Source organism: Phalangium opilio, unplaced genomic scaffold (assembly GCF_054372755.1).
Source record: "Phalangium opilio isolate 3A_F unplaced genomic scaffold, DU_Popi_V2 ptg000352l_1, whole genome shotgun sequence".
Taxonomy (NCBI): Eukaryota; Metazoa; Arthropoda; class Arachnida; order Opiliones; family Phalangiidae; genus Phalangium; species Phalangium opilio.
The window spans coordinates 4,706,249-4,728,817 of record NW_028324228.1 but is presented as its reverse complement, the minus strand read 5'-3'; the positions used below and the strand labels follow the sequence as shown (position 1 = coordinate 4,728,817).

The 22,569-nt window shown below is 47.5% G+C and overlaps 58 non-coding genes across 58 annotated transcripts; all 58 read right to left on the bottom strand.

Annotated features, from left to right (window-relative positions):
• Positions 1–61: 61 nt before the first annotated feature.
• LOC149607048 (signal recognition particle RNA) lies at positions 62–360 on the bottom strand. The gene has a single exon (XR_016377273.1).
• Positions 361–451: 91 nt separating this feature from the next.
• Positions 452–749, bottom strand: LOC149607047 (signal recognition particle RNA). Its single transcript, XR_016377538.1, has one exon.
• A 90-nt stretch (positions 750–839) lies between these two features.
• On the bottom strand, positions 840–1,138 carry LOC149607046 (signal recognition particle RNA). The gene has a single exon (XR_016377272.1).
• A 91-nt stretch (positions 1,139–1,229) lies between these two features.
• LOC149607045 (signal recognition particle RNA) lies at positions 1,230–1,527 on the bottom strand. The gene has a single exon (XR_016377566.1).
• A 91-nt stretch (positions 1,528–1,618) lies between these two features.
• On the bottom strand, positions 1,619–1,916 carry LOC149607044 (signal recognition particle RNA). Its single transcript, XR_016377349.1, has one exon.
• A 91-nt stretch (positions 1,917–2,007) lies between these two features.
• Positions 2,008–2,305, bottom strand: LOC149607043 (signal recognition particle RNA). The gene has a single exon (XR_016377663.1).
• Positions 2,306–2,396: 91 nt separating this feature from the next.
• On the bottom strand, positions 2,397–2,693 carry LOC149607042 (signal recognition particle RNA). Its single transcript, XR_016377575.1, has one exon.
• Positions 2,694–2,784: 91 nt separating this feature from the next.
• LOC149607041 (signal recognition particle RNA) lies at positions 2,785–3,082 on the bottom strand. Its single transcript, XR_016377361.1, has one exon.
• A 91-nt stretch (positions 3,083–3,173) lies between these two features.
• On the bottom strand, positions 3,174–3,471 carry LOC149607040 (signal recognition particle RNA). Its single transcript, XR_016377565.1, has one exon.
• A 91-nt stretch (positions 3,472–3,562) lies between these two features.
• LOC149607039 (signal recognition particle RNA) lies at positions 3,563–3,859 on the bottom strand. The gene has a single exon (XR_016377574.1).
• A 91-nt stretch (positions 3,860–3,950) lies between these two features.
• On the bottom strand, positions 3,951–4,248 carry LOC149607038 (signal recognition particle RNA). The gene has a single exon (XR_016377271.1).
• Positions 4,249–4,339: 91 nt separating this feature from the next.
• Positions 4,340–4,637, bottom strand: LOC149607037 (signal recognition particle RNA). The gene has a single exon (XR_016377535.1).
• A 91-nt stretch (positions 4,638–4,728) lies between these two features.
• Positions 4,729–5,025, bottom strand: LOC149607036 (signal recognition particle RNA). The gene has a single exon (XR_016377606.1).
• A 91-nt stretch (positions 5,026–5,116) lies between these two features.
• On the bottom strand, positions 5,117–5,414 carry LOC149607035 (signal recognition particle RNA). The gene has a single exon (XR_016377405.1).
• Positions 5,415–5,505: 91 nt separating this feature from the next.
• LOC149607034 (signal recognition particle RNA) lies at positions 5,506–5,803 on the bottom strand. Its single transcript, XR_016377332.1, has one exon.
• A 91-nt stretch (positions 5,804–5,894) lies between these two features.
• On the bottom strand, positions 5,895–6,192 carry LOC149607033 (signal recognition particle RNA). The gene has a single exon (XR_016377450.1).
• A 91-nt stretch (positions 6,193–6,283) lies between these two features.
• Positions 6,284–6,581, bottom strand: LOC149607032 (signal recognition particle RNA). The gene has a single exon (XR_016377360.1).
• Positions 6,582–6,672: 91 nt separating this feature from the next.
• LOC149607031 (signal recognition particle RNA) lies at positions 6,673–6,970 on the bottom strand. Its single transcript, XR_016377537.1, has one exon.
• A 91-nt stretch (positions 6,971–7,061) lies between these two features.
• Positions 7,062–7,359, bottom strand: LOC149607030 (signal recognition particle RNA). Its single transcript, XR_016377359.1, has one exon.
• Positions 7,360–7,450: 91 nt separating this feature from the next.
• LOC149607029 (signal recognition particle RNA) lies at positions 7,451–7,748 on the bottom strand. The gene has a single exon (XR_016377564.1).
• Positions 7,749–7,839: 91 nt separating this feature from the next.
• Positions 7,840–8,137, bottom strand: LOC149607028 (signal recognition particle RNA). Its single transcript, XR_016377348.1, has one exon.
• A 91-nt stretch (positions 8,138–8,228) lies between these two features.
• Positions 8,229–8,526, bottom strand: LOC149607027 (signal recognition particle RNA). Its single transcript, XR_016377563.1, has one exon.
• A 91-nt stretch (positions 8,527–8,617) lies between these two features.
• LOC149607026 (signal recognition particle RNA) lies at positions 8,618–8,914 on the bottom strand. Its single transcript, XR_016377573.1, has one exon.
• Positions 8,915–9,005: 91 nt separating this feature from the next.
• Positions 9,006–9,303, bottom strand: LOC149607025 (signal recognition particle RNA). Its single transcript, XR_016377358.1, has one exon.
• Positions 9,304–9,394: 91 nt separating this feature from the next.
• LOC149607024 (signal recognition particle RNA) lies at positions 9,395–9,692 on the bottom strand. Its single transcript, XR_016377562.1, has one exon.
• Positions 9,693–9,783: 91 nt separating this feature from the next.
• Positions 9,784–10,081, bottom strand: LOC149607023 (signal recognition particle RNA). The gene has a single exon (XR_016377326.1).
• Positions 10,082–10,172: 91 nt separating this feature from the next.
• LOC149607022 (signal recognition particle RNA) lies at positions 10,173–10,470 on the bottom strand. The gene has a single exon (XR_016377270.1).
• Positions 10,471–10,561: 91 nt separating this feature from the next.
• On the bottom strand, positions 10,562–10,859 carry LOC149607021 (signal recognition particle RNA). Its single transcript, XR_016377533.1, has one exon.
• Positions 10,860–10,950: 91 nt separating this feature from the next.
• Positions 10,951–11,247, bottom strand: LOC149607020 (signal recognition particle RNA). Its single transcript, XR_016377597.1, has one exon.
• A 91-nt stretch (positions 11,248–11,338) lies between these two features.
• Positions 11,339–11,636, bottom strand: LOC149607019 (signal recognition particle RNA). Its single transcript, XR_016377269.1, has one exon.
• A 91-nt stretch (positions 11,637–11,727) lies between these two features.
• LOC149607018 (signal recognition particle RNA) lies at positions 11,728–12,025 on the bottom strand. The gene has a single exon (XR_016377532.1).
• A 91-nt stretch (positions 12,026–12,116) lies between these two features.
• Positions 12,117–12,414, bottom strand: LOC149607017 (signal recognition particle RNA). Its single transcript, XR_016377268.1, has one exon.
• A 91-nt stretch (positions 12,415–12,505) lies between these two features.
• Positions 12,506–12,803, bottom strand: LOC149607016 (signal recognition particle RNA). Its single transcript, XR_016377531.1, has one exon.
• Positions 12,804–12,894: 91 nt separating this feature from the next.
• On the bottom strand, positions 12,895–13,192 carry LOC149607015 (signal recognition particle RNA). The gene has a single exon (XR_016377437.1).
• Positions 13,193–13,283: 91 nt separating this feature from the next.
• Positions 13,284–13,581, bottom strand: LOC149607014 (signal recognition particle RNA). The gene has a single exon (XR_016377561.1).
• Positions 13,582–13,672: 91 nt separating this feature from the next.
• On the bottom strand, positions 13,673–13,969 carry LOC149607013 (signal recognition particle RNA). The gene has a single exon (XR_016377572.1).
• A 91-nt stretch (positions 13,970–14,060) lies between these two features.
• On the bottom strand, positions 14,061–14,358 carry LOC149607012 (signal recognition particle RNA). Its single transcript, XR_016377357.1, has one exon.
• Positions 14,359–14,449: 91 nt separating this feature from the next.
• LOC149607011 (signal recognition particle RNA) lies at positions 14,450–14,747 on the bottom strand. The gene has a single exon (XR_016377536.1).
• A 91-nt stretch (positions 14,748–14,838) lies between these two features.
• Positions 14,839–15,135, bottom strand: LOC149607010 (signal recognition particle RNA). The gene has a single exon (XR_016377571.1).
• A 91-nt stretch (positions 15,136–15,226) lies between these two features.
• LOC149607009 (signal recognition particle RNA) lies at positions 15,227–15,524 on the bottom strand. Its single transcript, XR_016377356.1, has one exon.
• Positions 15,525–15,615: 91 nt separating this feature from the next.
• Positions 15,616–15,913, bottom strand: LOC149607008 (signal recognition particle RNA). Its single transcript, XR_016377542.1, has one exon.
• Positions 15,914–16,004: 91 nt separating this feature from the next.
• Positions 16,005–16,302, bottom strand: LOC149607007 (signal recognition particle RNA). Its single transcript, XR_016377355.1, has one exon.
• A 90-nt stretch (positions 16,303–16,392) lies between these two features.
• On the bottom strand, positions 16,393–16,690 carry LOC149607006 (signal recognition particle RNA). Its single transcript, XR_016377487.1, has one exon.
• A 91-nt stretch (positions 16,691–16,781) lies between these two features.
• Positions 16,782–17,079, bottom strand: LOC149607005 (signal recognition particle RNA). Its single transcript, XR_016377390.1, has one exon.
• Positions 17,080–17,169: 90 nt separating this feature from the next.
• Positions 17,170–17,468, bottom strand: LOC149607004 (signal recognition particle RNA). Its single transcript, XR_016377291.1, has one exon.
• A 90-nt stretch (positions 17,469–17,558) lies between these two features.
• Positions 17,559–17,856, bottom strand: LOC149607003 (signal recognition particle RNA). Its single transcript, XR_016377393.1, has one exon.
• Positions 17,857–17,946: 90 nt separating this feature from the next.
• LOC149607002 (signal recognition particle RNA) lies at positions 17,947–18,245 on the bottom strand. The gene has a single exon (XR_016377237.1).
• A 90-nt stretch (positions 18,246–18,335) lies between these two features.
• On the bottom strand, positions 18,336–18,634 carry LOC149607001 (signal recognition particle RNA). Its single transcript, XR_016377262.1, has one exon.
• Positions 18,635–18,724: 90 nt separating this feature from the next.
• On the bottom strand, positions 18,725–19,022 carry LOC149607000 (signal recognition particle RNA). Its single transcript, XR_016377529.1, has one exon.
• Positions 19,023–19,112: 90 nt separating this feature from the next.
• On the bottom strand, positions 19,113–19,411 carry LOC149606999 (signal recognition particle RNA). The gene has a single exon (XR_016377648.1).
• Positions 19,412–19,501: 90 nt separating this feature from the next.
• On the bottom strand, positions 19,502–19,798 carry LOC149606998 (signal recognition particle RNA). The gene has a single exon (XR_016377549.1).
• An 88-nt stretch (positions 19,799–19,886) lies between these two features.
• On the bottom strand, positions 19,887–20,185 carry LOC149606997 (signal recognition particle RNA). Its single transcript, XR_016377636.1, has one exon.
• A 90-nt stretch (positions 20,186–20,275) lies between these two features.
• LOC149606996 (signal recognition particle RNA) lies at positions 20,276–20,573 on the bottom strand. The gene has a single exon (XR_016377392.1).
• A 90-nt stretch (positions 20,574–20,663) lies between these two features.
• Positions 20,664–20,962, bottom strand: LOC149606995 (signal recognition particle RNA). The gene has a single exon (XR_016377313.1).
• Positions 20,963–21,052: 90 nt separating this feature from the next.
• LOC149606994 (signal recognition particle RNA) lies at positions 21,053–21,350 on the bottom strand. Its single transcript, XR_016377505.1, has one exon.
• An 88-nt stretch (positions 21,351–21,438) lies between these two features.
• Positions 21,439–21,737, bottom strand: LOC149606993 (signal recognition particle RNA). The gene has a single exon (XR_016377306.1).
• A 90-nt stretch (positions 21,738–21,827) lies between these two features.
• On the bottom strand, positions 21,828–22,125 carry LOC149606992 (signal recognition particle RNA). The gene has a single exon (XR_016377406.1).
• Positions 22,126–22,215: 90 nt separating this feature from the next.
• LOC149606991 (signal recognition particle RNA) lies at positions 22,216–22,514 on the bottom strand. Its single transcript, XR_016377312.1, has one exon.
• Positions 22,515–22,569: the final 55 nt, after the last annotated feature.

The window sequence follows — 22,569 nt, the reverse complement described above, 5'->3', positions numbered from 1 at the left end:
AACTTTGAAAGAATAACAACATTGAAGTTAAAATCACTATCTTAAGTGTAAAGACTGACATAAGAATCGTGTACGGTCGTATTGGTTGCGTTGTGACTCGAAGCTCGCTCTCAGACGTTATCCCGTCACTGCCGAATGCGGGAACTTTTGCCTGCTGCGTTATCGCCCTGAGCCGCTTTGTCCCTCCTTAGAACAACCTGGTGGTCCATCAGTTACCTGAAGACGACCATATTGACACCCAGCTTAACGCGGACGTCCGATCTACACGAGTCCATGAGTCACAGGAATCCCAACCTCATACCATCCATCGATTCTAGCTTCCAAAGGGCTGGATTACAGGAGCTCGCCACAACTCCCAGCTGAAAAGTTACCTCGAATAAAACAATTCAAACTTTGAAAGGATAACAACATTGAAGTTAAAATCACTATCTGAAGTGTAAAGACTGACATAAGAATAGTGTACGGTCGTATTGGTTGTGTTGTGACTCGAAGCTCGATCTCAGACGTTATCCTGTCACTGCCGAATGCGGGAACTTTTGCCTGCTGCGTTACCGCCCTGACCCGGTTTGTCCCTCCTTAGAACAACCTGGTGGTCCATCAGTTACCTGAAGACGACCATATTGACACCCAGCTTAACGCGGACGTCCGATCTACACGAGTCCATGAGTCACAGGAATCCCAACCTCATACCATCCATCGATTCTAGCTTCCAAAGGGCTGGATTACAGGAGCTCGCCACAACTCCCAGCTGCAAAGTTACCTCGAATAAAACAATTCAAACTTTGAAAGAATAACAACATTGAAGTTAAAATCACTATCTGAAGTGTAAAGACTGACATAAGAATCGTGTACGGTCGTATTGGTTGCGTTGTGACTCGAAGCTCGCTCTCAGACGTTATCCCGTCACTGCCGAATGCGGGAACTTTTGCCTGCTGCGTTATCGCCCTGAGCCGCTTTGTCCCTCCTTAGAACAACCTGGTGGTCCATCAGTTACCTGAAGACGACCATATTGACACCCAGCTTAACGCGGACGTCCGATCTACACGAGTCCATGAGTCACAGGAATCCCAACCTCATACCATCCATCGATTCTAGCTTCCAAAGGGCTGGATTACAGGAGCTCGCCACAACTCCCAGCTGAAAAGTTACCTCGAATAAAACAATTCAAACTTTGAAAGGATAACAACATTGAAGTTAAAATCACTATCTGAAGTGTAAAGACTGACATAAGAATAGTGTACGGTCGTATTGGTTGCGTTGTGACTCGAAGCTCGATCTCAGACGTTATCCTGTCACTGCCGAATGCGGGAACTTTTGCCTGCTGCGTTACCGCCCTGACCCGGTTTGTCCCTCCTTAGAACAACCTGGTGGTCCATCAGTTACCTGAAGACGACCATATTGACACCCAGCTTAACGCGGACGTCCGATCTACACGAGTCCATGAGTCACAGGAATCCCAACCTCATACCATCCATCGATTCTAGCTTCCAAAGGGCTGGATTACAGGAGCTCGCCACAACTCCCAGCTGCAAAGTTACCTCGAATAAAACAATTCAAACTTTGAAAGAATAACAACATTGAAGTTAAAATCACTATCTGAAGTGTAAAGACTGACATAAGAATCGTGTACGGTCGTACTGGTTGCGTTGTGACTCGAAGCTCGCTCTCAGACGTTATCCCGTCACTGCCGAATGCGGGAACTTTTGCCTGCTGCGTTACCGCCCTGAGCCGGTTTGTCCCTCCTTAGAACAACCTGGTGGTCCATCAGTTACCTGAAGACGACCATATTGACACCCAGCTTAACGCGGACGTCCGATCTACACGAGTCCATGAGTCACAGCAATCCCAACCTCATACCATCCATCGATTCTAGCTTCCAAAGGGCTGGATTACAGGAGCTCGCCACAACTCCCAGCTGAAAAGTTACCTCGAATAAAACAATTCAAACTTTGAAAGGATAACAACATTGAAGTTAAAATCACTATCTGAAGTGTAAAGACTGACATAAGAATAGTGTACGGTCGTATTGGTTGCGTTGTGACTCGAAGCTCGATCTCAGACGTTATCCTGTCACTGCCGAATGCGGGAACTTTTGCCTGCTGCGTTACCGCCCTGACCCGGTTTGTCCCTCCTTAGAACAACCTGGTGGTCCATCAGTTACCTGAAGACGACCATATTGACACCCAGCTTAACGCGGACGTCCGATCTACACGAGTCCATGAGTCACAGGAATCCCAACCTCATACCATCCATCGATTCTAGCTTCCAAAGGGCTGGATTACAGTAGCTCGCCACAACTCCCAGCTGCAAAGTTACCTCGAATAAAACAATTCAAACTTTGAAAGAATAACAACATTGAAGTTAAAATCACTATCTGAAGTGTAAAGACTGACATAAGAATCGTGTACGGTCGTACTGGTTGCGTTGTGACTCGAAGCTCGCTCTCAGACGTTATCCCGTCACTGCCGAATGCGGGAACTTTTGCCTGCTGCGTTACCGCCCTGAGCCGGTTTGTCCCTCCTTAGAACAACCTGGTGGTCCATCAGTTACCTGAAGACGACCATATTGACACCCAGCTTAAGCGGACGTCCGATCTACACGAGTCCATGAGTCACAGGAATCCCAACCTCATACCATCCATCGATTCTAGCTTCCAAAGGGCTGGATTACAGGAGCTCGCCACAACTCCCAGCTGCAAAGTTACCTCGAATAAAACAATTCAAACTTTGAAAGAATAACAACATTGAAGTTAAAATCACTATCTGAAGTGTAAAGACTGACATAAGAATCGTGTACGGTCGTATTGGTTGCGTTGTGACTCGAAGCTCGCTCTCAGACGTTATCCCGTCACTGCCGAATGCGGGAACTTTTGCCTGCTGCGTTATCGCCCTGAGCCGCTTTGTCCCTCCTTAGAACAACCTGGTGGTCCATCAGTTACCTGAAGACGACCATATTGACACCCAGCTTAACGCGGACGTCCGATCTACACGAGTCCATGAGTCACAGGAATCCCAACCTCATACCATCCATCGATTCTAGCTTCCAAAGGGCTGGATTACAGGAGCTCGCCACAACTCCCAGCTGAAAAGTTACCTCGAATAAAACAATTCAAACTTTGAAAGGATAACAACATTGAAGTTAAAATCACTATCTGAAGTGTAAAGACTGACATAAGAATAGTGTACGGTCGTATTGGTTGCGTTGTGACTCGAAGCTCGATCTCAGACGTTATCCTGTCACTGCCGAATGCGGGAACTTTTGCCTGCTGCGTTACCGCCCTGACCCGGTTTGTCCCTCCTTAGAACAACCTGGTGGTCCATCAGTTACCTGAAGACGACCATATTGACACCCAGCTTAACGCGGACGTCCGATCTACACGAGTCCATGAGTCACAGGAATCCCAACCTCATACCATCCATCGATTCTAGCTTCCAAAGGGCTGGATTACAGGAGCTCGCCACAACTCCCAGCTGCAAAGTTACCTCGAATAAAACAATTCAAACTTTGAAAGAATAACAACATTGAAGTTAAAATCACTATCTGAAGTGTAAAGACTGACATAAGAATCGTGTACGGTCGTACTGGTTGCGTTGTGACTCGAAGCTCGCTCTCAGACGTTATCCCGTCACTGCCGAATGCGGGAACTTTTGCCTGCTGCGTTACCGCCCTGAGCCGGTTTGTCCCTCCTTAGAACAACCTGGTGGTCCATCAGTTACCTGAAGACGACCATATTGACACCCAGCTTAAGCGGACGTCCGATCTACACGAGTCCATGAGTCACAGGAATCCCAACCTCATACCATCCATCGATTCTAGCTTCCAAAGGGCTGGATTACAGGAGCTCGCCACAACTCCCAGCTGCAAAGTTACCTCGAATAAAACAATTCAAACTTTGAAAGAATAACAACATTGAAGTTAAAATCACTATCTGAAGTGTAAAGACTGACATAAGAATCGTGTACGGTCGTATTGGTTGCGTTGTGACTCGAAGCTCGCTCTCAGACGTTATCCCGTCACTGCCGAATGCGGGAACTTTTGCCTGCTGCGTTACCGCCCTGAGCCGGTTTGTCCCTCCTTAGAACAACCTGGTGGTCCATCAGTTACCTGAAGACGACCATATTGACACCCAGCTTAACGCGGACGTCCGATCTACACGAGTCCATGAGTCACAGGAATCCCAACCTCATACCATCCATCGATTCTAGCTTCCAAAGGGCTGGATTACAGGAGCTCGCCACAACTCCCAGCTGAAAAGTTACCTCGAATAAAACAATTCAAACTTTGAAAGGATAACAACATTGAAGTTAAAATCACTATCTGAAGTGTAAAGACTGACATAAGAATAGTGTACGGTCGTATTGGTTGTGTTGTGACTCGAAGCTCGATCTCAGACGTTATCCTGTCACTGCCGAATGCGGGAACTTCTGCCTGCTGCGTTACCGCCCTGACCCGGTTTGTCCCTCCTTAGAACAACCTGGTGGTCCATCAGTTACCTGAAGACGACCATATTGACACCCAGCTTAACGCGGACGTCCGATCTACACGAGTCCATGAGTCACAGGAATCCCAACCTCATACCATCCATCGATTCTAGCTTCCAAAGGGCTGGATTACAGGAGCTCGCCACAACTCCCAGCTGCAAAGTTACCTCGAATAAAACAATTCAAACTTTGAAAGAATAACAACATTGAAGTTAAAATCACTATCTTAAGTGTAAAGACTGACATAAGAATCGTGTACGGTCGTATTGGTTGCGTTGTGACTCGAAGCTCGCTCTCAGACGTTATCCCGTCACTGCCGAATGCGGGAACTTTTGCCTGCTGCGTTATCGCCCTGAGCCACTTTGTCCCTCCTTAGAACAACCTGGTGGTCCATCAGTTACCTGAAGACGACCATATTGACACCCAGCTTAAGCGGACGTCCGATCTACACGAGTCCATGAGTCACAGGAATCCCAACCTCATACCATCCATCGATTCTAGCTTCCAAAGGGCTGGATTACAGGAGCTCGCCACAACTCCCAGCTGCAAAGTTACCTCGAATAAAACAATTCAAACTTTGAAAGAATAACAACATTGAAGTTAAAATCACTATCTGAAGTGTAAAGACTGACATAAGAATCGTGTACGGTCGTATTGGTTGCGTTGTGACTCGAAGCTCGCTCTCAGACGTTATCCCGTCACTGCCGAATGCGGGAACTTTTGCCTGCTGCGTTACCGCCCTGAGCCGGTTTGTCCCTCCTTAGAACAACCTGGTGGTCCATCAGTTACCTGAAGACGACCATATTGACACCCAGCTTAACGCGGACGTCCGACCTACACGAGTCCATGTGTCACAGGAATCCCAACCTCATACCATCCATCGATTCTAGCTTCCAAAGGGCTGGATTACAGGAGCTCGCCACAACTCCCAGCTGCAAAGTTACCTCGAATAAAACAATTCAAACTTTGAAAGAATAACAACATTGAAGTTAAAATCACTATCTTAAGTGTAAAGACTGACATAAGAATCGTGTACGGTCGTATTGGTTGCGTTGTGACTCGAAGCTCGCTCTCAGACGTTATCCCGTCACTGCCGAATGCGGGAACTTTTGCCTGCTGCGTTATCGCCCTGAGCCGCTTTGTCCCTTCTTAGAACAACCTGGTGGTCCATCAGTTACCTGAAGACGACCATATTGACACCCAGCTTAACGCGGACGTCCGATCTACACGAGTCCATGAGTCACAGGAATCCCAACCTCATACCATCCATCGATTCTAGCTTCCAAAGGGCTGGATTACAGGAGCTCGCCACAACTCCCAGCTGCAAAGTTACCTCGAATAAAACAATTCAAACTTTGAAAGGATAACAACATTGAAGTTAAAATCACTATCTGAAGTGTAAAGACTGACATAAGAATCGTGTACGGTCGTATTGGTTGCGTTGTGACTCGAAGCTCGCTCTCAGACGTTATCCCGTCACTGCCGAATGCGGGAACTTTTGGCTGCTGCGTTACCGCCCTGAGCCGGTTTGTCCCTCCTTAGAACAACCTGGTGGTCCATCAGTTACCTTAAGACGACCATATTGACACCCAGCTTAACGCGGACGTCCGATCTACACGAGTCCATGAGTCACAGGAATCCCAACCTCATACCATCCATCGATTCTAGCTTCCAAAGGGCTGGATTACAGGAGCTCGCCACAACTCCCAGCTGCAAAGTTACCTCGAATAAAACAATTCAAACTTTGAAAGAATAACAACATTGAAGTTAAAATCACTATCTTAAGTGTAAAGACTGACATAAGAATCGTGTACGGTCGTATTGGTTGCGTTGTGACTCGAAGCTCGCTCTCAGACGTTATCCCGTCACTGCCGAATGCGGGAACTTTTGCCTGCTGCGTTATCGCCCTGAGCCGCTTTGTCCCTCCTTAGAACAACCTGGTGGTCCATCAGTTACCTGAAGACGACCATATTGACACCCAGCTTAACGCGGACGTCCGATCTACACGAGTCCATGAGTCACAGGAATCCCAACCTCATACCATCCATCGATTCTAGCTTCCAAAGGGCTGGATTACAGGAGCTCGCCACAACTCCCAGCTGAAAAGTTACCTCGAATAAAACAATTCAAACTTTGAAAGGATAACAACATTGAAGTTAAAATCACTATCTGAAGTGTAAAGACTGACATAAGAATAGTGTACGGTCGTATTGGTTGTGTTGTGACTCGAAGCTCGATCTCAGACGTTATCCTGTCACTGCCGAATGCGGGAACTTTTGCCTGCTGCGTTACCGCCCTGACCCGGTTTGTCCCTCCTTAGAACAACCTGGTGGTCCATCAGTTACCTGAAGACGACCATATTGACACCCAGCTTAACGCGGACGTCCGATCTACACGAGTCCATGAGTCACAGGAATCCCAACCTCATACCATCCATCGATTCTAGCTTCCAAAGGGCTGGATTACAGGAGCTCGCCACAACTCCCAGCTGCAAAGTTACCTCGAATAAAACAATTCAAACTTTGAAAGAATAACAACATTGAAGTTAAAATCACTATCTGAAGTGTAAAGACTGACATAAGAATCGTGTACGGTCGTATTGGTTGCGTTGTGACTCGAAGCTCGCTCTCAGACGTTATCCCGTCACTGCCGAATGCGGGAACTTTTGCCTGCTGCGTTATCGCCCTGAGCCGCTTTGTCCCTCCTTAGAACAACCTGGTGGTCCATCAGTTACCTGAAGACGACCATATTGACACCCAGCTTAACGCGGACGTCCGATCTACACGAGTCCATGAGTCACAGGAATCCCAACCTCATACCATCCATCGATTCTAGCTTCCAAAGGGCTGGATTACAGGAGCTCGCCACAACTCCCAGCTGAAAAGTTACCTCGAATAAAACAATTCAAACTTTGAAAGGATAACAACATTGAAGTTAAAATCACTATCTGAAGTGTAAAGACTGACATAAGAATAGTGTACGGTCGTATTGGTTGCGTTGTGACTCGAAGCTCGATCTCAGACGTTATCCTGTCACTGCCGAATGCGGGAACTTTTGCCTGCTGCGTTACCGCCCTGACCCGGTTTGTCCCTCCTTAGAACAACCTGGTGGTCCATCAGTTACCTGAAGACGACCATATTGACACCCAGCTTAACGCGGACGTCCGATCTACACGAGTCCATGAGTCACAGGAATCCCAACCTCATACCATCCATCGATTCTAGCTTCCAAAGGGCTGGATTACAGGAGCTCGCCACAACTCCCAGCTGCAAAGTTACCTCGAATAAAACAATTCAAACTTTGAAAGAATAACAACATTGAAGTTAAAATCACTATCTGAAGTGTAAAGACTGACATAAGAATCGTGTACGGTCGTACTGGTTGCGTTGTGACTCGAAGCTCGCTCTCAGACGTTATCCCGTCACTGCCGAATGCGGGAACTTTTGCCTGCTGCGTTACCGCCCTGAGCCGGTTTGTCCCTCCTTAGAACAACCTGGTGGTCCATCAGTTACCTGAAGACGACCATATTGACACCCAGCTTAACGCGGACGTCCGATCTACACGAGTCCATGAGTCACAGCAATCCCAACCTCATACCATCCATCGATTCTAGCTTCCAAAGGGCTGGATTACAGGAGCTCGCCACAACTCCCAGCTGAAAAGTTACCTCGAATAAAACAATTCAAACTTTGAAAGGATAACAACATTGAAGTTAAAATCACTATCTGAAGTGTAAAGACTGACATAAGAATAGTGTACGGTCGTATTGGTTGCGTTGTGACTCGAAGCTCGATCTCAGACGTTATCCTGTCACTGCCGAATGCGGGAACTTTTGCCTGCTGCGTTACCGCCCTGACCCGGTTTGTCCCTCCTTAGAACAACCTGGTGGTCCATCAGTTACCTGAAGACGACCATATTGACACCCAGCTTAACGCGGACGTCCGATCTACACGAGTCCATGAGTCACAGGAATCCCAACCTCATACCATCCATCGATTCTAGCTTCCAAAGGGCTGGATTACAGGAGCTCGCCACAACTCCCAGCTGCAAAGTTACCTCGAATAAAACAATTCAAACTTTGAAAGAATAACAACATTGAAGTTAAAATCACTATCTGAAGTGTAAAGACTGACATAAGAATCGTGTACGGTCGTACTGGTTGCGTTGTGACTCGAAGCTCGCTCTCAGACGTTATCCCGTCACTGCCGAATGCGGGAACTTTTGCCTGCTGCGTTACCGCCCTGAGCCGGTTTGTCCCTCCTTAGAACAACCTGGTGGTCCATCAGTTACCTGAAGACGACCATATTGACACCCAGCTTAAGCGGACGTCCGATCTACACGAGTCCATGAGTCACAGGAATCCCAACCTCATACCATCCATCGATTCTAGCTTCCAAAGGGCTGGATTACAGGAGCTCGCCACAACTCCCAGCTGCAAAGTTACCTCGAATAAAACAATTCAAACTTTGAAAGAATAACAACATTGAAGTTAAAATCACTATCTGAAGTGTAAAGACTGACATAAGAATCGTGTACGGTCGTATTGGTTGCGTTGTGACTCGAAGCTCGCTCTCAGACGTTATCCCGTCACTGCCGAATGCGGGAACTTTTGCCTGCTGCGTTATCGCCCTGAGCCGCTTTGTCCCTCCTTAGAACAACCTGGTGGTCCATCAGTTACCTGAAGACGACCATATTGACACCCAGCTTAACGCGGACGTCCGATCTACACGAGTCCATGAGTCACAGGAATCCCAACCTCATACCATCCATCGATTCTAGCTTCCAAAGGGCTGGATTACAGGAGCTCGCCACAACTCCCAGCTGAAAAGTTACCTCGAATAAAACAATTCAAACTTTGAAAGGATAACAACATTGAAGTTAAAATCACTATCTGAAGTGTAAAGACTGACATAAGAATAGTGTACGGTCGTATTGGTTGCGTTGTGACTCGAAGCTCGATCTCAGACGTTATCCTGTCACTGCCGAATGCGGGAACTTTTGCCTGCTGCGTTACCGCCCTGACCCGGTTTGTCCCTCCTTAGAACAACCTGGTGGTCCATCAGTTACCTGAAGACGACCATATTGACACCCAGCTTAACGCGGACGTCCGATCTACACGAGTCCATGAGTCACAGGAATCCCAACCTCATACCATCCATCGATTCTAGCTTCCAAAGGGCTGGATTACAGGAGCTCGCCACAACTCCCAGCTGCAAAGTTACCTCGAATAAAACAATTCAAACTTTGAAAGAATAACAACATTGAAGTTAAAATCACTATCTGAAGTGTAAAGACTGACATAAGAATCGTGTACGGTCGTACTGGTTGCGTTGTGACTCGAAGCTCGCTCTCAGACGTTATCCCGTCACTGCCGAATGCGGGAACTTTTGCCTGCTGCGTTACCGCCCTGAGCCGGTTTGTCCCTCCTTAGAACAACCTGGTGGTCCATCAGTTACCTGAAGACGACCATATTGACACCCAGCTTAACGCGGACGTCCGATCTACACGAGTCCATGAGTCACAGGAATCCCAACCTCATACCATCCATCGATTCTAGCTTCCAAAGGGCTGGATTACAGGAGCTCGCCACAACTCCCAGCTGCAAAGTTACCTCGAATAAAACAATTCAAACTTTGAAAGAATAACAACATTGAAGTTAAAATCACTATCTGAAGTGTAAAGACTGACATAAGAATCGTGTACGGTCGTATTGGTTGCGTTGTGACTCGAAGCTCGCTCTCAGACGTTATCCCGTCACTGCCGAATGCGGGAACTTTTGCCTGCTGCGTTACCGCCCTGAGCCGGTTTGTCCCTCCTTAGAACAACCTGGTGGTCCATCAGTTACCTGAAGACGACCATATTGACACCCAGCTTAACGCGGACGTCCGATCTACACGAGTCCATGAGTCACAGGAATCCCAACCTCATACCATCCATCGATTCTAGCTTCCAAAGGGCTGGATTACAGGAGCTCGCCACAACTCCCAGCTGAAAAGTTACCTCGAATAAAACAATTCAAACTTTGAAAGGATAACAACATTGAAGTTAAAATCACTATCTGAAGTGTAAAGACTGACATAAGAATAGTGTACGGTCGTATTGGTTGTGTTGTGACTCGAAGCTCGATCTCAGACGTTATCCTGTCACTGCCGAATGCGGGAACTTCTGCCTGCTGCGTTACCGCCCTGACCCGGTTTGTCCCTCCTTAGAACAACCTGGTGGTCCATCAGTTACCTGAAGACGACCATATTGACACCCAGCTTAACGCGGACGTCCGATCTACACGAGTCCATGAGTCACAGGAATCCCAACCTCATACCATCCATCGATTCTAGCTTCCAAAGGGCTGGATTACAGGAGCTCGCCACAACTCCCAGCTGCAAAGTTACCTCGAATAAAACAATTCAAACTTTGAAAGAATAACAACATTGAAGTTAAAATCACTATCTGAAGTGTAAAGACTGACATAAGAATCGTGTACGGTCGTATTGGTTGCGTTGTGACTCGAAGCTCGCTCTCAGACGTTATCCCGTCACTGCCGAATGCGGGAACTTTTGCCTGCTGCGTTATCGCCCTGAGCCGCTTTGTCCCTCCTTAGAACAACCTGGTGGTCCATCAGTTACCTGAAGACGACCATATTGACACCCAGCTTAAGCGGACGTCCGATCTACACGAGTCCATGAGTCACAGGAATCCCAACCTCATACCATCCATCGATTCTAGCTTCCAAAGGGCTGGATTACAGGAGCTCGCCACAACTCCCAGCTGCAAAGTTACCTCGAATAAAACAATTCAAACTTTGAAAGAATAACAACATTGAAGTTAAAATCACTATCTGAAGTGTAAAGACTGACATAAGAATCGTGTACGGTCGTATTGGTTGCGTTGTGACTCGAAGCTCGCTCTCAGACGTTATCCCGTCACTGCCGAATGCGGGAACTTTTGCCTGCTGCGTTACCGCCCTGAGCCGGTTTGTCCCTCCTTAGAACAACCTGGTGGTCCATCAGTTACCTGAAGACGACCATATTGACACCCAGCTTAACGCGGACGTCCGATCTACACGAGTCCATGAGTCACAGGAATCCCAACCTCATACCATCCATCGATTCTAGCTTCCAAAGGGCTGGATTACAGGAGCTCGCCACAACTCCCAGCTGAAAAGTTACCTCGAATAAAACAATTCAAACTTTGAAAGGATAACAACATTGAAGTTAAAATCACTATCTGAAGTGTAAAGACTGACATAAGAATAGTGTACGGTCGTATTGGTTGTGTTGTGACTCGAAGCTCGATCTCAGACGTTATCCTGTCACTGCCGAATGCGGGAACTTCTGCCTGCTGCGTTACCGCCCTGACCCGGTTTGTCCCTCCTTAGAACAACCTGGTGGTCCATCAGTTACCTGAAGACGACCATATTGACACCCAGCTTAACGCGGACGTCCGATCTACACGAGTCCATGAGTCACAGGAATCCCAACCTCATACCATCCATCGATTCTAGCTTCCAAAGGGCTGGATTACAGGAGCTCGCCACAACTCCCAGCTGCAAAGTTACCTCGAATAAAACAATTCAAACTTTGAAAGAATAACAACATTGAAGTTAAAATCACTATCTGAAGTGTAAAGACTGACATAAGAATCGTGTACGGTCGTATTGGTTGCGTTGTGACTCGAAGCTCGCTCTCAGACGTTATCCCGTCACTGCCGAATGCGGGAACTTTTGCCTGCTGCGTTACCGCCCTGAGCCGGTTTGTCCCTCCTTAGAACAACCTGGTGGTCCATCAGTTACCTGAAGACGACCATATTGACACCCAGCTTAACGCGGACGTCCGATCTACACGAGTCCATGAGTCACAGGAATCCCAACCTCATACCATCCATCGATTCTAGCTTCCAAAGGGCTGGATTACAGGAGCTCGCCACAACTCCCAGCTGAAAAGTTACCTCGAATAAAACAATTCAAACTTTGAAAGGATAACAACATTGAAGTTAAAATCACTATCTGAAGTGTAAAGACTGACATAAGAATAGTGTACGGTCGTATTGGTTGTGTTGTGACTCGAAGCTCGATCTCAGACGTTATCCTGTCACTGCCGAATGCGGGAACTTCTGCCTGCTGCGTTACCGCCCTGACCCGGTTTGTCCCTCCTTAGAACAACCTGGTGGTCCATCAGTTACCTGAAGACGACCATATTGACACCCAGCTTAACGCGGACGTCCGATCTACACGAGTCCATGAGTCACAGGAATCCCAACCTCATACCATCCATCGATTCTAGCTTCCAAAGGGCTGGATTACAGGAGCTCGCCACAACTCCCAGCTGCAAAGTTACCTCGAATAAAACAATTCAAACTTTGAAAGAATAACAACATTGAAGTTAAAATCACTATCTGAAGTGTAAAGACTGACATAAGAATCGTGTACGGTCGTATTGGTTGCGTTGTGACTCGAAGCTCGCTCTCAGACGTTATCCCGTCACTGCCGAATGCGGGAACTTTTGCCTGCTGCGTTATCGCCCTGAGCCGCTTTGTCCCTCCTTAGAACAACCTGGTGGTCTATCAGTTACCTGAAGACGACCATATTGACACCCAGCTTAACGCGGACGTCCGATCTACACGAGTCCATGAGTCACAGGAATCCCCACCTCATACCATCCATCGATTCTAGCTTCCAAAGGGCTGGATTACAGGAGCTCGCCACAACTCCCAGCTGAAAAGTTACCTCGAATAAAACAATTCAAACTTTGAAAGGATAACAACATTGAAGTTAAAATCACTATCTGAAGTGTAAAGACTGACATAAGAATAGTGTACGGTCGTATTGGTTGCGTTGTGACTCGAAGCTCGATCTCAGACGTTATCCTGTCACTGCCGAATGCGGGAACTTTTGCCTGCTGCGTTACCGCCCTGACCCGGTTTGTCCCTCCTTAGAACAACCTGGTGGTCCATCAGTTACCTGAAGACGACCATATTGACACCCAGCTTAACGCGGACGTCCGATCTACACGAGTCCATGAGTCACAGGAATCCCAACCTCATACCATCCATCGATTCTAGCTTCCAAAGGGCTGGATTACAGGAGCTCGCCACAACTCCCAGCTGCAAAGTTACCTCGAATAAAACAATTCAAACTTTGAAAGAATAACAACATTGAAGTTAAAATCACTATCTGAAGTGTAAAGACTGACATAAGAATCGTGTACGGTCGTACTGGTTGCGTTGTGACTCGAAGCTCGCTCTCAGACGTTATCCCGTCACTGCCGAATGCGGGAACTTTTGCCTGCTGCGTTACCGCCCTGAGCCGGTTTGTCCCTCCTTAGAACAACCTGGTGGTCCATCAGTTACCTGAAGACGACCATATTGACACCCAGCTTAAGCGGACGTCCGATCTACACGAGTCCATGAGTCACAGGAATCCCAACCTCATACCATCCATCGATTCTAGCTTCCAAAGGGCTGGATTACAGGAGCTCGCCACAACTCCCAGCTGCAAAGTTACCTCGAATAAAACAATTCAAACTTTGAAAGAATAACAACATTGAAGTTAAAATCACTATCTGAAGTGTAAAGACTGACATAAGAATCGTGTACGGTCGTATTGGTTGCGTTGTGACTCGAAGCTCGCTCTCAGACGTTATCCCGTCACTGCCGAATGCGGGAACTTTTGCCTGCTGCGTTATCGCCCTGAGCCGCTTTGTCCCTCCTTAGAACAACCTGGTGGTCCATCAGTTACCTGAAGACGACCATATTGACACCCAGCTTAACGCGGACGTCCGATCTACACGAGTCCATGAGTCACAGGAATCCCAACCTCATACCATCCATCGATTCTAGCTTCCAAAGGGCTGGATTACAGGAGCTCGCCACAACTCCCAGCTGAAAAGTTACCTCGAATAAAACAATTCAAACTTTGAAAGGATAACAACATTGAAGTTAAAATCACTATCTGAAGTGTAAAGACTGACATAAGAATAGTGTACGGTCGTATTGGTTGTGTTGTGACTCGAAGCTCGATCTCAGACGTTATCCTGTCACTGCCGAATGCGGGAACTTTTGCCTGCTGCGTTACCGCCCTGACCCGGTTTGTCCCTCCTTAGAACAACCTGGTGGTCCATCAGTTACCTGAAGACGACCATATTGACACCCAGCTTAACGCGGACGTCCGATCTACACGAGTCCATGAGTCACAGGAATCCCAACCTCATACCATCCATCGATTCTAGCTTCCAAAGGGCTGGATTACAGGAGCTCGCCACAACTCCCAGCTGCAAAGTTACCTCGAATAAAACAATTCAAACTTTGAAAGAATAACAACATTGAAGTTAAAATCACTATCTGAAGTGTAAAGACTGACATAAGAATCGTGTACGGTCGTACTGGTTGCGTTGTGACTCGAAGCTCGCTCTCAGACGTTATCCCGTCACTGCCGAATGCGGGAACTTTTGCCTGCTGCGTTACCGCCCTGAGCCGGTTTGTCCCTCCTTAGAACAACCTGGTGGTCCATCAGTTACCTGAAGACGACCATATTGACACCCAGCTTAAGCGGACGTCCGATCTACACGAGTCCATGAGTCACAGGAATCCCAACCTCATACCATCCATCGATTCTAGCTTCCAAAGGGCTGGATTACAGGAGCTCGCCACAACTCCCAGCTGCAAAGTTACCTCGAATAAAACAATTCAAACTTTGAAAGAATAACAACATTGAAGTTAAAATCACTATCTGAAGTGTAAAGACTGACATAAGAATCGTGTACGGTCGTATTGGTTGCGTTGTGACTCGAAGCTCGCTCTCAGACGTTATCCCGTCACTGCCGAATGCGGGAACTTTTGCCTGCTGCGTTATCGCCCTGAGCCGCTTTGTCCCTCCTTAGAACAACCTGGTGGTCCATCAGTTACCTGAAGACGACCATATTGACACCCAGCTTAACGCGGACGTCCGATCTACACGAGTCCATGAGTCACAGGAATCCCAACCTCATACCATCCATCGATTCTAGCTTCCAAAGGGCTGGATTACAGGAGCTCGCCACAACTCCCAGCTGAAAAGTTACCTCGAATAAAACAATTCAAACTTTGAAAGGATAACAACATTGAAGTTAAAATCACTATCTGAAGTGTAAAGACTGACATAAGAATCGTGTACGGTCGTATTGGTTGCGTTGTGACTCGAAGCTCGCTCTCAGACGTTATCCTGTCACTGCCGAATGCGGGAACATTTGGCTGCTGCGTTACCGCCCTGAGCCGGTTTGTCCCTCCTTAGAACAACCTGGTGGTCCATCAGTTACCTGAAGACGACCATATTGACACCCAGCTTAACGCGGACGTCCGATCTACACGAGTCCATGAGTCAAAGGAATCCCAACCTCATACCATCCATCGATTCTAGCTTCCAAAGGGCTGGATTACAGGAGCTCGCCACAACTCCCAGCTGCAAAGTTACCTCGAATAAAACAATTCAAACTTTGAAAGAATAACAACATTAAAGTTAAAATCACTATCTTAAGTGTAAAGACTGACATAAGAATCGTGTACGGTCGTATTGGTTGCGTTGTGACTCGAAGCTCGCTCTCAGACGTTATCCCGTCACTGCCGAATGCGGGAACTTTTGCCTGCTGCGTTATCGCCCTGAGCCGCTTTGTCCCTCCTTAGAACAACCTGGTGGTCCATCAGTTACCTGAAGACGACCATATTGACACCCAGCTTAACGCGGACGTCCGATCTACACGAGTCCATGAGTCACAGGAATCCCAACCTCATACCATCCATCGATTCTAGCTTCCAAAGGGCTGGATTACAGGAGCTCGCCACAACTCCCAGCTGCAAAGTTACCTCGAATAAACAATTCAAACTTTGAAAGAATAACAACATTGAAGTTAAAATCACTATCTTAAGTGTAAAGACTGACATAAGAATCGTGTACGGTCGTATTGGTTGCGTTGTGACTCGAAGCTCGCTCTCAGACGTTATCGCGTCACTGCCGAATGCGGGAACTTTTGCCTGCTGCGTTATCGCCCTGAGCCGCTTTGTCCCTCCTTAGAACAACCTGGTGGTCCATCAGTTACCTGAAGACGACCATATTGACACCCAGCTTAACGCGGACGTCCGATCTACACGAGTCCATGAGTCACAGGAATCCCAACCTCATACCATCCATCGATTCTAGCTTCCAAAGGGCTGGATTACAGGAGCTCGCCACAACTCCCAGCTGCAAAGTTACCTCGAATAAAACAATTCAAACTTTGAAAGGATAACAATATTGAAGTTAAAATCACTATCTGAAGTGTAAAGACTGACATAAGAATCGTGTACGGTCGTATTGGTTGCGTTGTGACTCGAAGCTCGCTCTCAGACGTTATCCCGTCACTGCCGAATGCGGGAACTTTTGCCTGCTGCGTTACCGCCCTGAGCCGGTTTGTCCCTCCTTAGAACAACCTGGTGGTCCATCAGTTACCTGAAGACGACCATATTGACACCCAGCTTAACGCGGACGTCCGATCTACACGAGTCCATGAGTCACAGCAATCCCAGCCTCATACCATCCATCGATTCTAGCTTCCAAAGGGCTGGATTACAAGAGCTCGCCACAACTCCCAGCTGCAAAGTTACCTCGAATAAAACAACTCAAACTTTGAAAGGATAACAACATAGAAGTTAAAATCACTATCTGAAGTGTAAAGACTGACATAAGAATCGTGTACGGTCGTATTGGTTGCGTTGTGACTCGAAGCTCGCTCTCAGACGTTATCCCGTCACTGCCGAATGCGGGAACTTTTGCCTGCTGCGTTACCGCCCTGAGCCGGTTTGTCCCTCCTTAGAACAACCTGGTGGTCCATCAGTTACCTGAAGACGACCATATTGACACCCAGCTTAACGCGGACGTCCGATCTACACGAGTCCATGAGTCACAGCAATCCCAGCCTCATACCATCCATCGATTCTAGCTTCCAAAGGGCTGGATTACAAGAGCTCGCCACAACTCCCAGCTGCAAAGTTACCTCGAATAAAACAACTCAAACTTTGAAAGGATAACAACATAGAAGTTAAAATCACTATCTGAAGTGTAAAGACTGACATAAGAATCGTGTACGGTCGTATTGGTTGCGTTGTGACTCGAAGCTCGCTCTCAGACGTTATCCCGTCACTGCCGAATGCGGGAACTTTTGCCTGCTGCGTTACCGCCCTGAGCCGGTTTGTCCCTCCTTAGAACAACCTGGTGGTCCATCAGTTACCTGAAGACGACCATATTGACACCCAGCTTAAGCGGACGTCCGATCTACACGAGTCCATGAGTCACAGCAATCCCAACCTCATACCATCCATCGATTCTAGCTTCCAAAGGGCTGGATTACAGGAGCTCGCCACAACTCCCAGCTGCAAAGTTACCTCGAATAAAACAATTCAAACTTTGAAAGAATAACATTTTTGAAGGTAAAATCACTATCTGAAGTGTAAAGACTGACATAAGAATCGTGTACGGTCGTATTGGTTGCGTTGTGACTCGAAGCTCGCTATCAGACGTTATCCCGTCACTGCCGAATGCGGGAACTTTTGCCTGCTGCGTTACCGCCCTGAGCCGGTTTGTCCCTCCTTAGAACAACCTGGTGGTCCATCAGTTACCTGAAGACGACCATATTGACACCCAGCTTAACGCGGACGTCCGATCTACACGAGTCCATGAGTCACAGCAATCCCAACCTCATACCATCCATCGATTCTAGCTTCCAAAGGGCTGGATTACAGGAGCTCGCCACAACTCCCAGCTGCAAAGTTACCTCGAATAAAACAATTCAAACTTTGAAAGGATAACAACATTGAAGTTAAAATCACTATCTGAAGTGTAAAGACTGACATAAGAATCGTGTACGGTCGTATTGGTTGCGTTGTGACTCGAAGCTCGCTCTCAGACGTTATCCTGTCACTGCCGAATGCGGGAACTTTTGCCTGCTGCGTTACCGCCCTGAGCCGGTTTGTCCCTCCTTAGAACAACCTGGTGGTCCATCAGTTACCTGAAGACGACCATATTGACACCCAGCTTAACGCGGACGTCCGATCTACACGAGTCCATGAGTCACAGCAATCCCAACCTCATACCATCCATCGATTCTAGCTTCCAAAGGGCTGGATTACAGGAGCTCGCCACAACTCCCAGCTGCAAAGTTACCTCGAATAAAACAATTCAAACTTTGAAAGGATAACAACATTGAAGTTAAAATCACTATCTGAAGTGTAAAGACTGACATAAGAATCGTGTACGGTCGTATTGGTTGCGTTGTGACTCGAAGCTCGCTCTCAGACGTTATCCTGTCACTGCCGAATGCGGGAACTTTTGCCTGCTGCGTTACCGCCCTGAGCCGGTTTGTCCCTCCTTAGAACAACCTGGTGGTCCATCAGTTACCTGAAGACGACCATATTGACACCCAGCTTAAGCGGACGTCCGATCTACACGAGTCCATGATTCACAGCAATCCCAACCTCATACCATCCATCGATTCTAGCTTCCAAAGGGCTGGATTACAGGAGCTCGCCACAACTCCCAGCTGCAAAGTTACCTCGAATAAAACAATTCAAACTTTGAAAGGATAACAACATTGAAGTTAAAATCACTATCTGAAGTGTAAAGACTGACATAAGAATCGTGTACGGTCGTATTGGTTGCGTTGTGACTCGAAGCTCGCTCTCAGACGTTATCCCGTCACTGCCGAATGCGGGAACTTTTGCCTGCTGCGTTACCGCCCTGAGCCGGTTTGTCCCTCCTTAGAACAACCTGGTGGTCCATCAGTTACCTGAAGACGACCATATTGACACCCAGCTTAACGCGGACGTCCGATCTACACGAGTCCATGAGTCACAGCAATCCCAACCTCATACCATCCATCGATTCTAGCTTCCAAAGGGCTGGATTACAGGAGCTCGCCACAACTCCCAGCTGCAAAGTTACCTCGAATAAAACAATTCAAACTTTGAAAGGATAACAACATAGAAGTTAAAATCACTATCTGAAGTGTAAAGACTGACATAAGAATCGTGTACGGTCGTATTGGTTGCGTTGTGACTCGAAGCTCGCTCTCAGACGTTATCCCGTACTGCCGAATGCGGGAACTTTTGCCTGCTGCGTTACCGCCCTGAGCCGGTTTGTCCCTCCTTAGAACAACCTGGTGGTCCATCAGTTACCTGAAGACGACCATATTGATACCCAGCTTAAGCGGACGTCCGATCTACACGAGTCCATGATTCACAGCAATCCCAACCTCATACCATCCATCGATTCTAGCTTCCAAAGGGCTGGATTACAGGAGCTCGCCACAACTCCCAGCTGCAAAGACCTCGAAAAAAACAATTCAAACTTTGAAAGGATAACAACATTGAAGTTAAAATCACTATCTGAAGTGTAAAGACTGACATAAGAATCGTGTACGGTCGTATTGGTTGCGTTGTGACTCGAAGCTCGCTCTCAGACGTTATCCCGTCACTGCCGAATGCGGGAACTTTTGCCTGCTGCGTTACCGCCCTGAGCCGGTTTGTCCCTCCTTAGAACAACCTGGTGGTCCATCAGTTACCTGAAGACGACCATATTGACACCCAGCTTAACGCGGACGTCCGATCTACACGAGTCCATGAGTCACAGCAATCCCAACCTCATACCATCCATCGATTCTAGCTTCCAAAGGGCTGGATTACAGGAGCTCGCCACAACTCCCAGCTGCAAAGTTACCTCGAATAAAACAATTCAAACTTTGAAAGGATAACAACATAGTAGTTAAAATCACTATCTGAAGTGTAAAGACTGACATAAGAATCGTGTACGGTCGTATTGGTTGCGTTGTGACTCGAAGCTCGCTCTCAGACGTTATCCCGTCACTGCCGAATGCGGGAACTTTTGCCTGCTGCGTTACCGCCCTGAGCCGGTTTGTCCCTCCTTAGAACAACCTGGTGGTCCATCAGTTACCTGAAGACGACCATATTGACACCCAGCTTAAGCGGACGTCCGATCTACACGAGTCCATGAGTCACAGCAATCCCAACCTCATACCATCCATCGATTCTAGCTTCCAAAGGGCTGGATTACAGGAGCTCGCCACAACTCCCAGCTGCAAAGTTACCTCGAATAAAACAATTCAAACTTTGAAAGGATAACAACATTGAAGTTAAAATCACTATCTGAAGTGTAAAGACTGACATAAGAATCGTGTACGGTCGTATTGGTTGCGTTGTGACTCGAAGCTCGCTCTCAGACGTTATCCTGTCACTGCCGAATGCGGGAACTTTTGCCTGCTGCGTTACCGCCCTGAGCCGGTTTGTCCCTCCTTAGAACAACCTGGTGGTCCATCAGTTACCTGAAGACGACCATATTGACACCCAGCTTAACGCGGACGTCCGATCTACACGAGTCCATGAGTCACAGGAATCCTAACCTCATACCATCCATCGATTCTAGCTTCCAAAGGGCTGGATTACAGGAGCTCGCCACAACTCCCAGCTGCAAAGTTACCTCGAATAAAACAATTCAAACTTTGAAAGAATAACAACTTTGAAGGTAAAATCACTATCTGAAGTGTAAAGACTGACATAAGAATCGTGTACGGTCGTTTTGGTTGCGTTGTGACTCGAAGCTCGCTCTCAGACGTTATCCCGTCACTGCCGAATGCGGGAACTTTTGCCTGCTGCGTTACCGCCCTGAGCCGGTTTGTCCCTCCTTAGAACAACCTGGTGGTCCATCAGTTACCTGAAGACGACCATATTGACACCCAGCTTAAGCGGACGTCCGATCTACACGAGTCCATGATTCACAGCAATCCCAACCTCATACCATCCATCGATTCTAGCTTCCAAAGGGCTGGATTACAGGAGCTCGCCACAACTCCCAGCTGCAAAGACCTCGAAAAAAACAATTCAAACTTTGAAAGGATAACAACATTGAAGTTAAAATCACTATCTGAAGTGTAAAGACTGACATAAGAATCGTGTACGGTCGTATTGGTTGCGTTGTGACTCGAAGCTCGCTCTCTGACGTTATCCCGTCACTGCCGAATGCGGGAACTTTTGCCTGCTGCGTTACCGCCCTGAACCGGTTTGTCCCTCCTTAGAACAACCTGGTGGTCCATCAGTTACCTGAAGACGACCATATTGACACCCAGCTTAACGCGGACGTCCGATCTACACGAGTCCATGAGTCACAGCAATCCCAACCTCATACCATCCATCGATTCTAGCTTCCAAAGGGCTGGATTACAGGAGCTCGCCACAACTCCCAGCTGCAAAGTTACCTCGAATAAAACAATTCAAACTTTGAAAGGATAACAACATTGAAGTTAAAATCACTATCTGAAGTGTAAAGACTGACATAAGAATCGTGTACGGTCGTATTGGTTGCGTTGTGACTCGAAGCTCGCTCTCAGACGTTATCCCGTCACTGCCGAATGCGGGAACGTTTGCCTGCTGCGTTACCGCCCTGAGCCGGTTTGTCCCTCCTTAGAACAACCTGGTGGTCCATCAGTTACCTGAAGACGACCATATTGACACCCAGCTTAAGCGGACGTCCGATCTACACGAGTCCATGAGTCACAGCAATCCCAACCTCATACCATCCATCGATTCTAGCTTCCAAAGGGCTGGATTACAGGAGCTCGCCACAACTCCCAGCTGCAAAGTTACCTCGAATAAAACAATTCAAACTTTGAAAGGATAACAACATTGAAGTTAAAATCACTATCTGAAGTGTAAAGACTGACATAAGAATCGTGTACGGTCGTATTGGTTGCGTTGTGACTCGAAGCTCGCTCTCAGACGTTATCCTGTCACTGCCGAATGCGGGAACTTTTGCCTGCTGCGTTACCGCCCTGAGCCGGTTTGTCCCTCCTTAGAACAACCTGGTGGTCCATCAGTTACCTGAAGACGACCATATTGACACCCAGCTTAACGCGGACGTCCGATCTACACGAGTCCATGAGTCACAGGAATCCTAACCTCATACCATCCATCGATTCTAGCTTCCAAAGGGCTGGATTACAGGAGCTCGCCACAACTCCCAGCTGCAAAGTTACCTCGAATAAAACAATTCAAACTTTGAAAGAATAACAACTTTGAA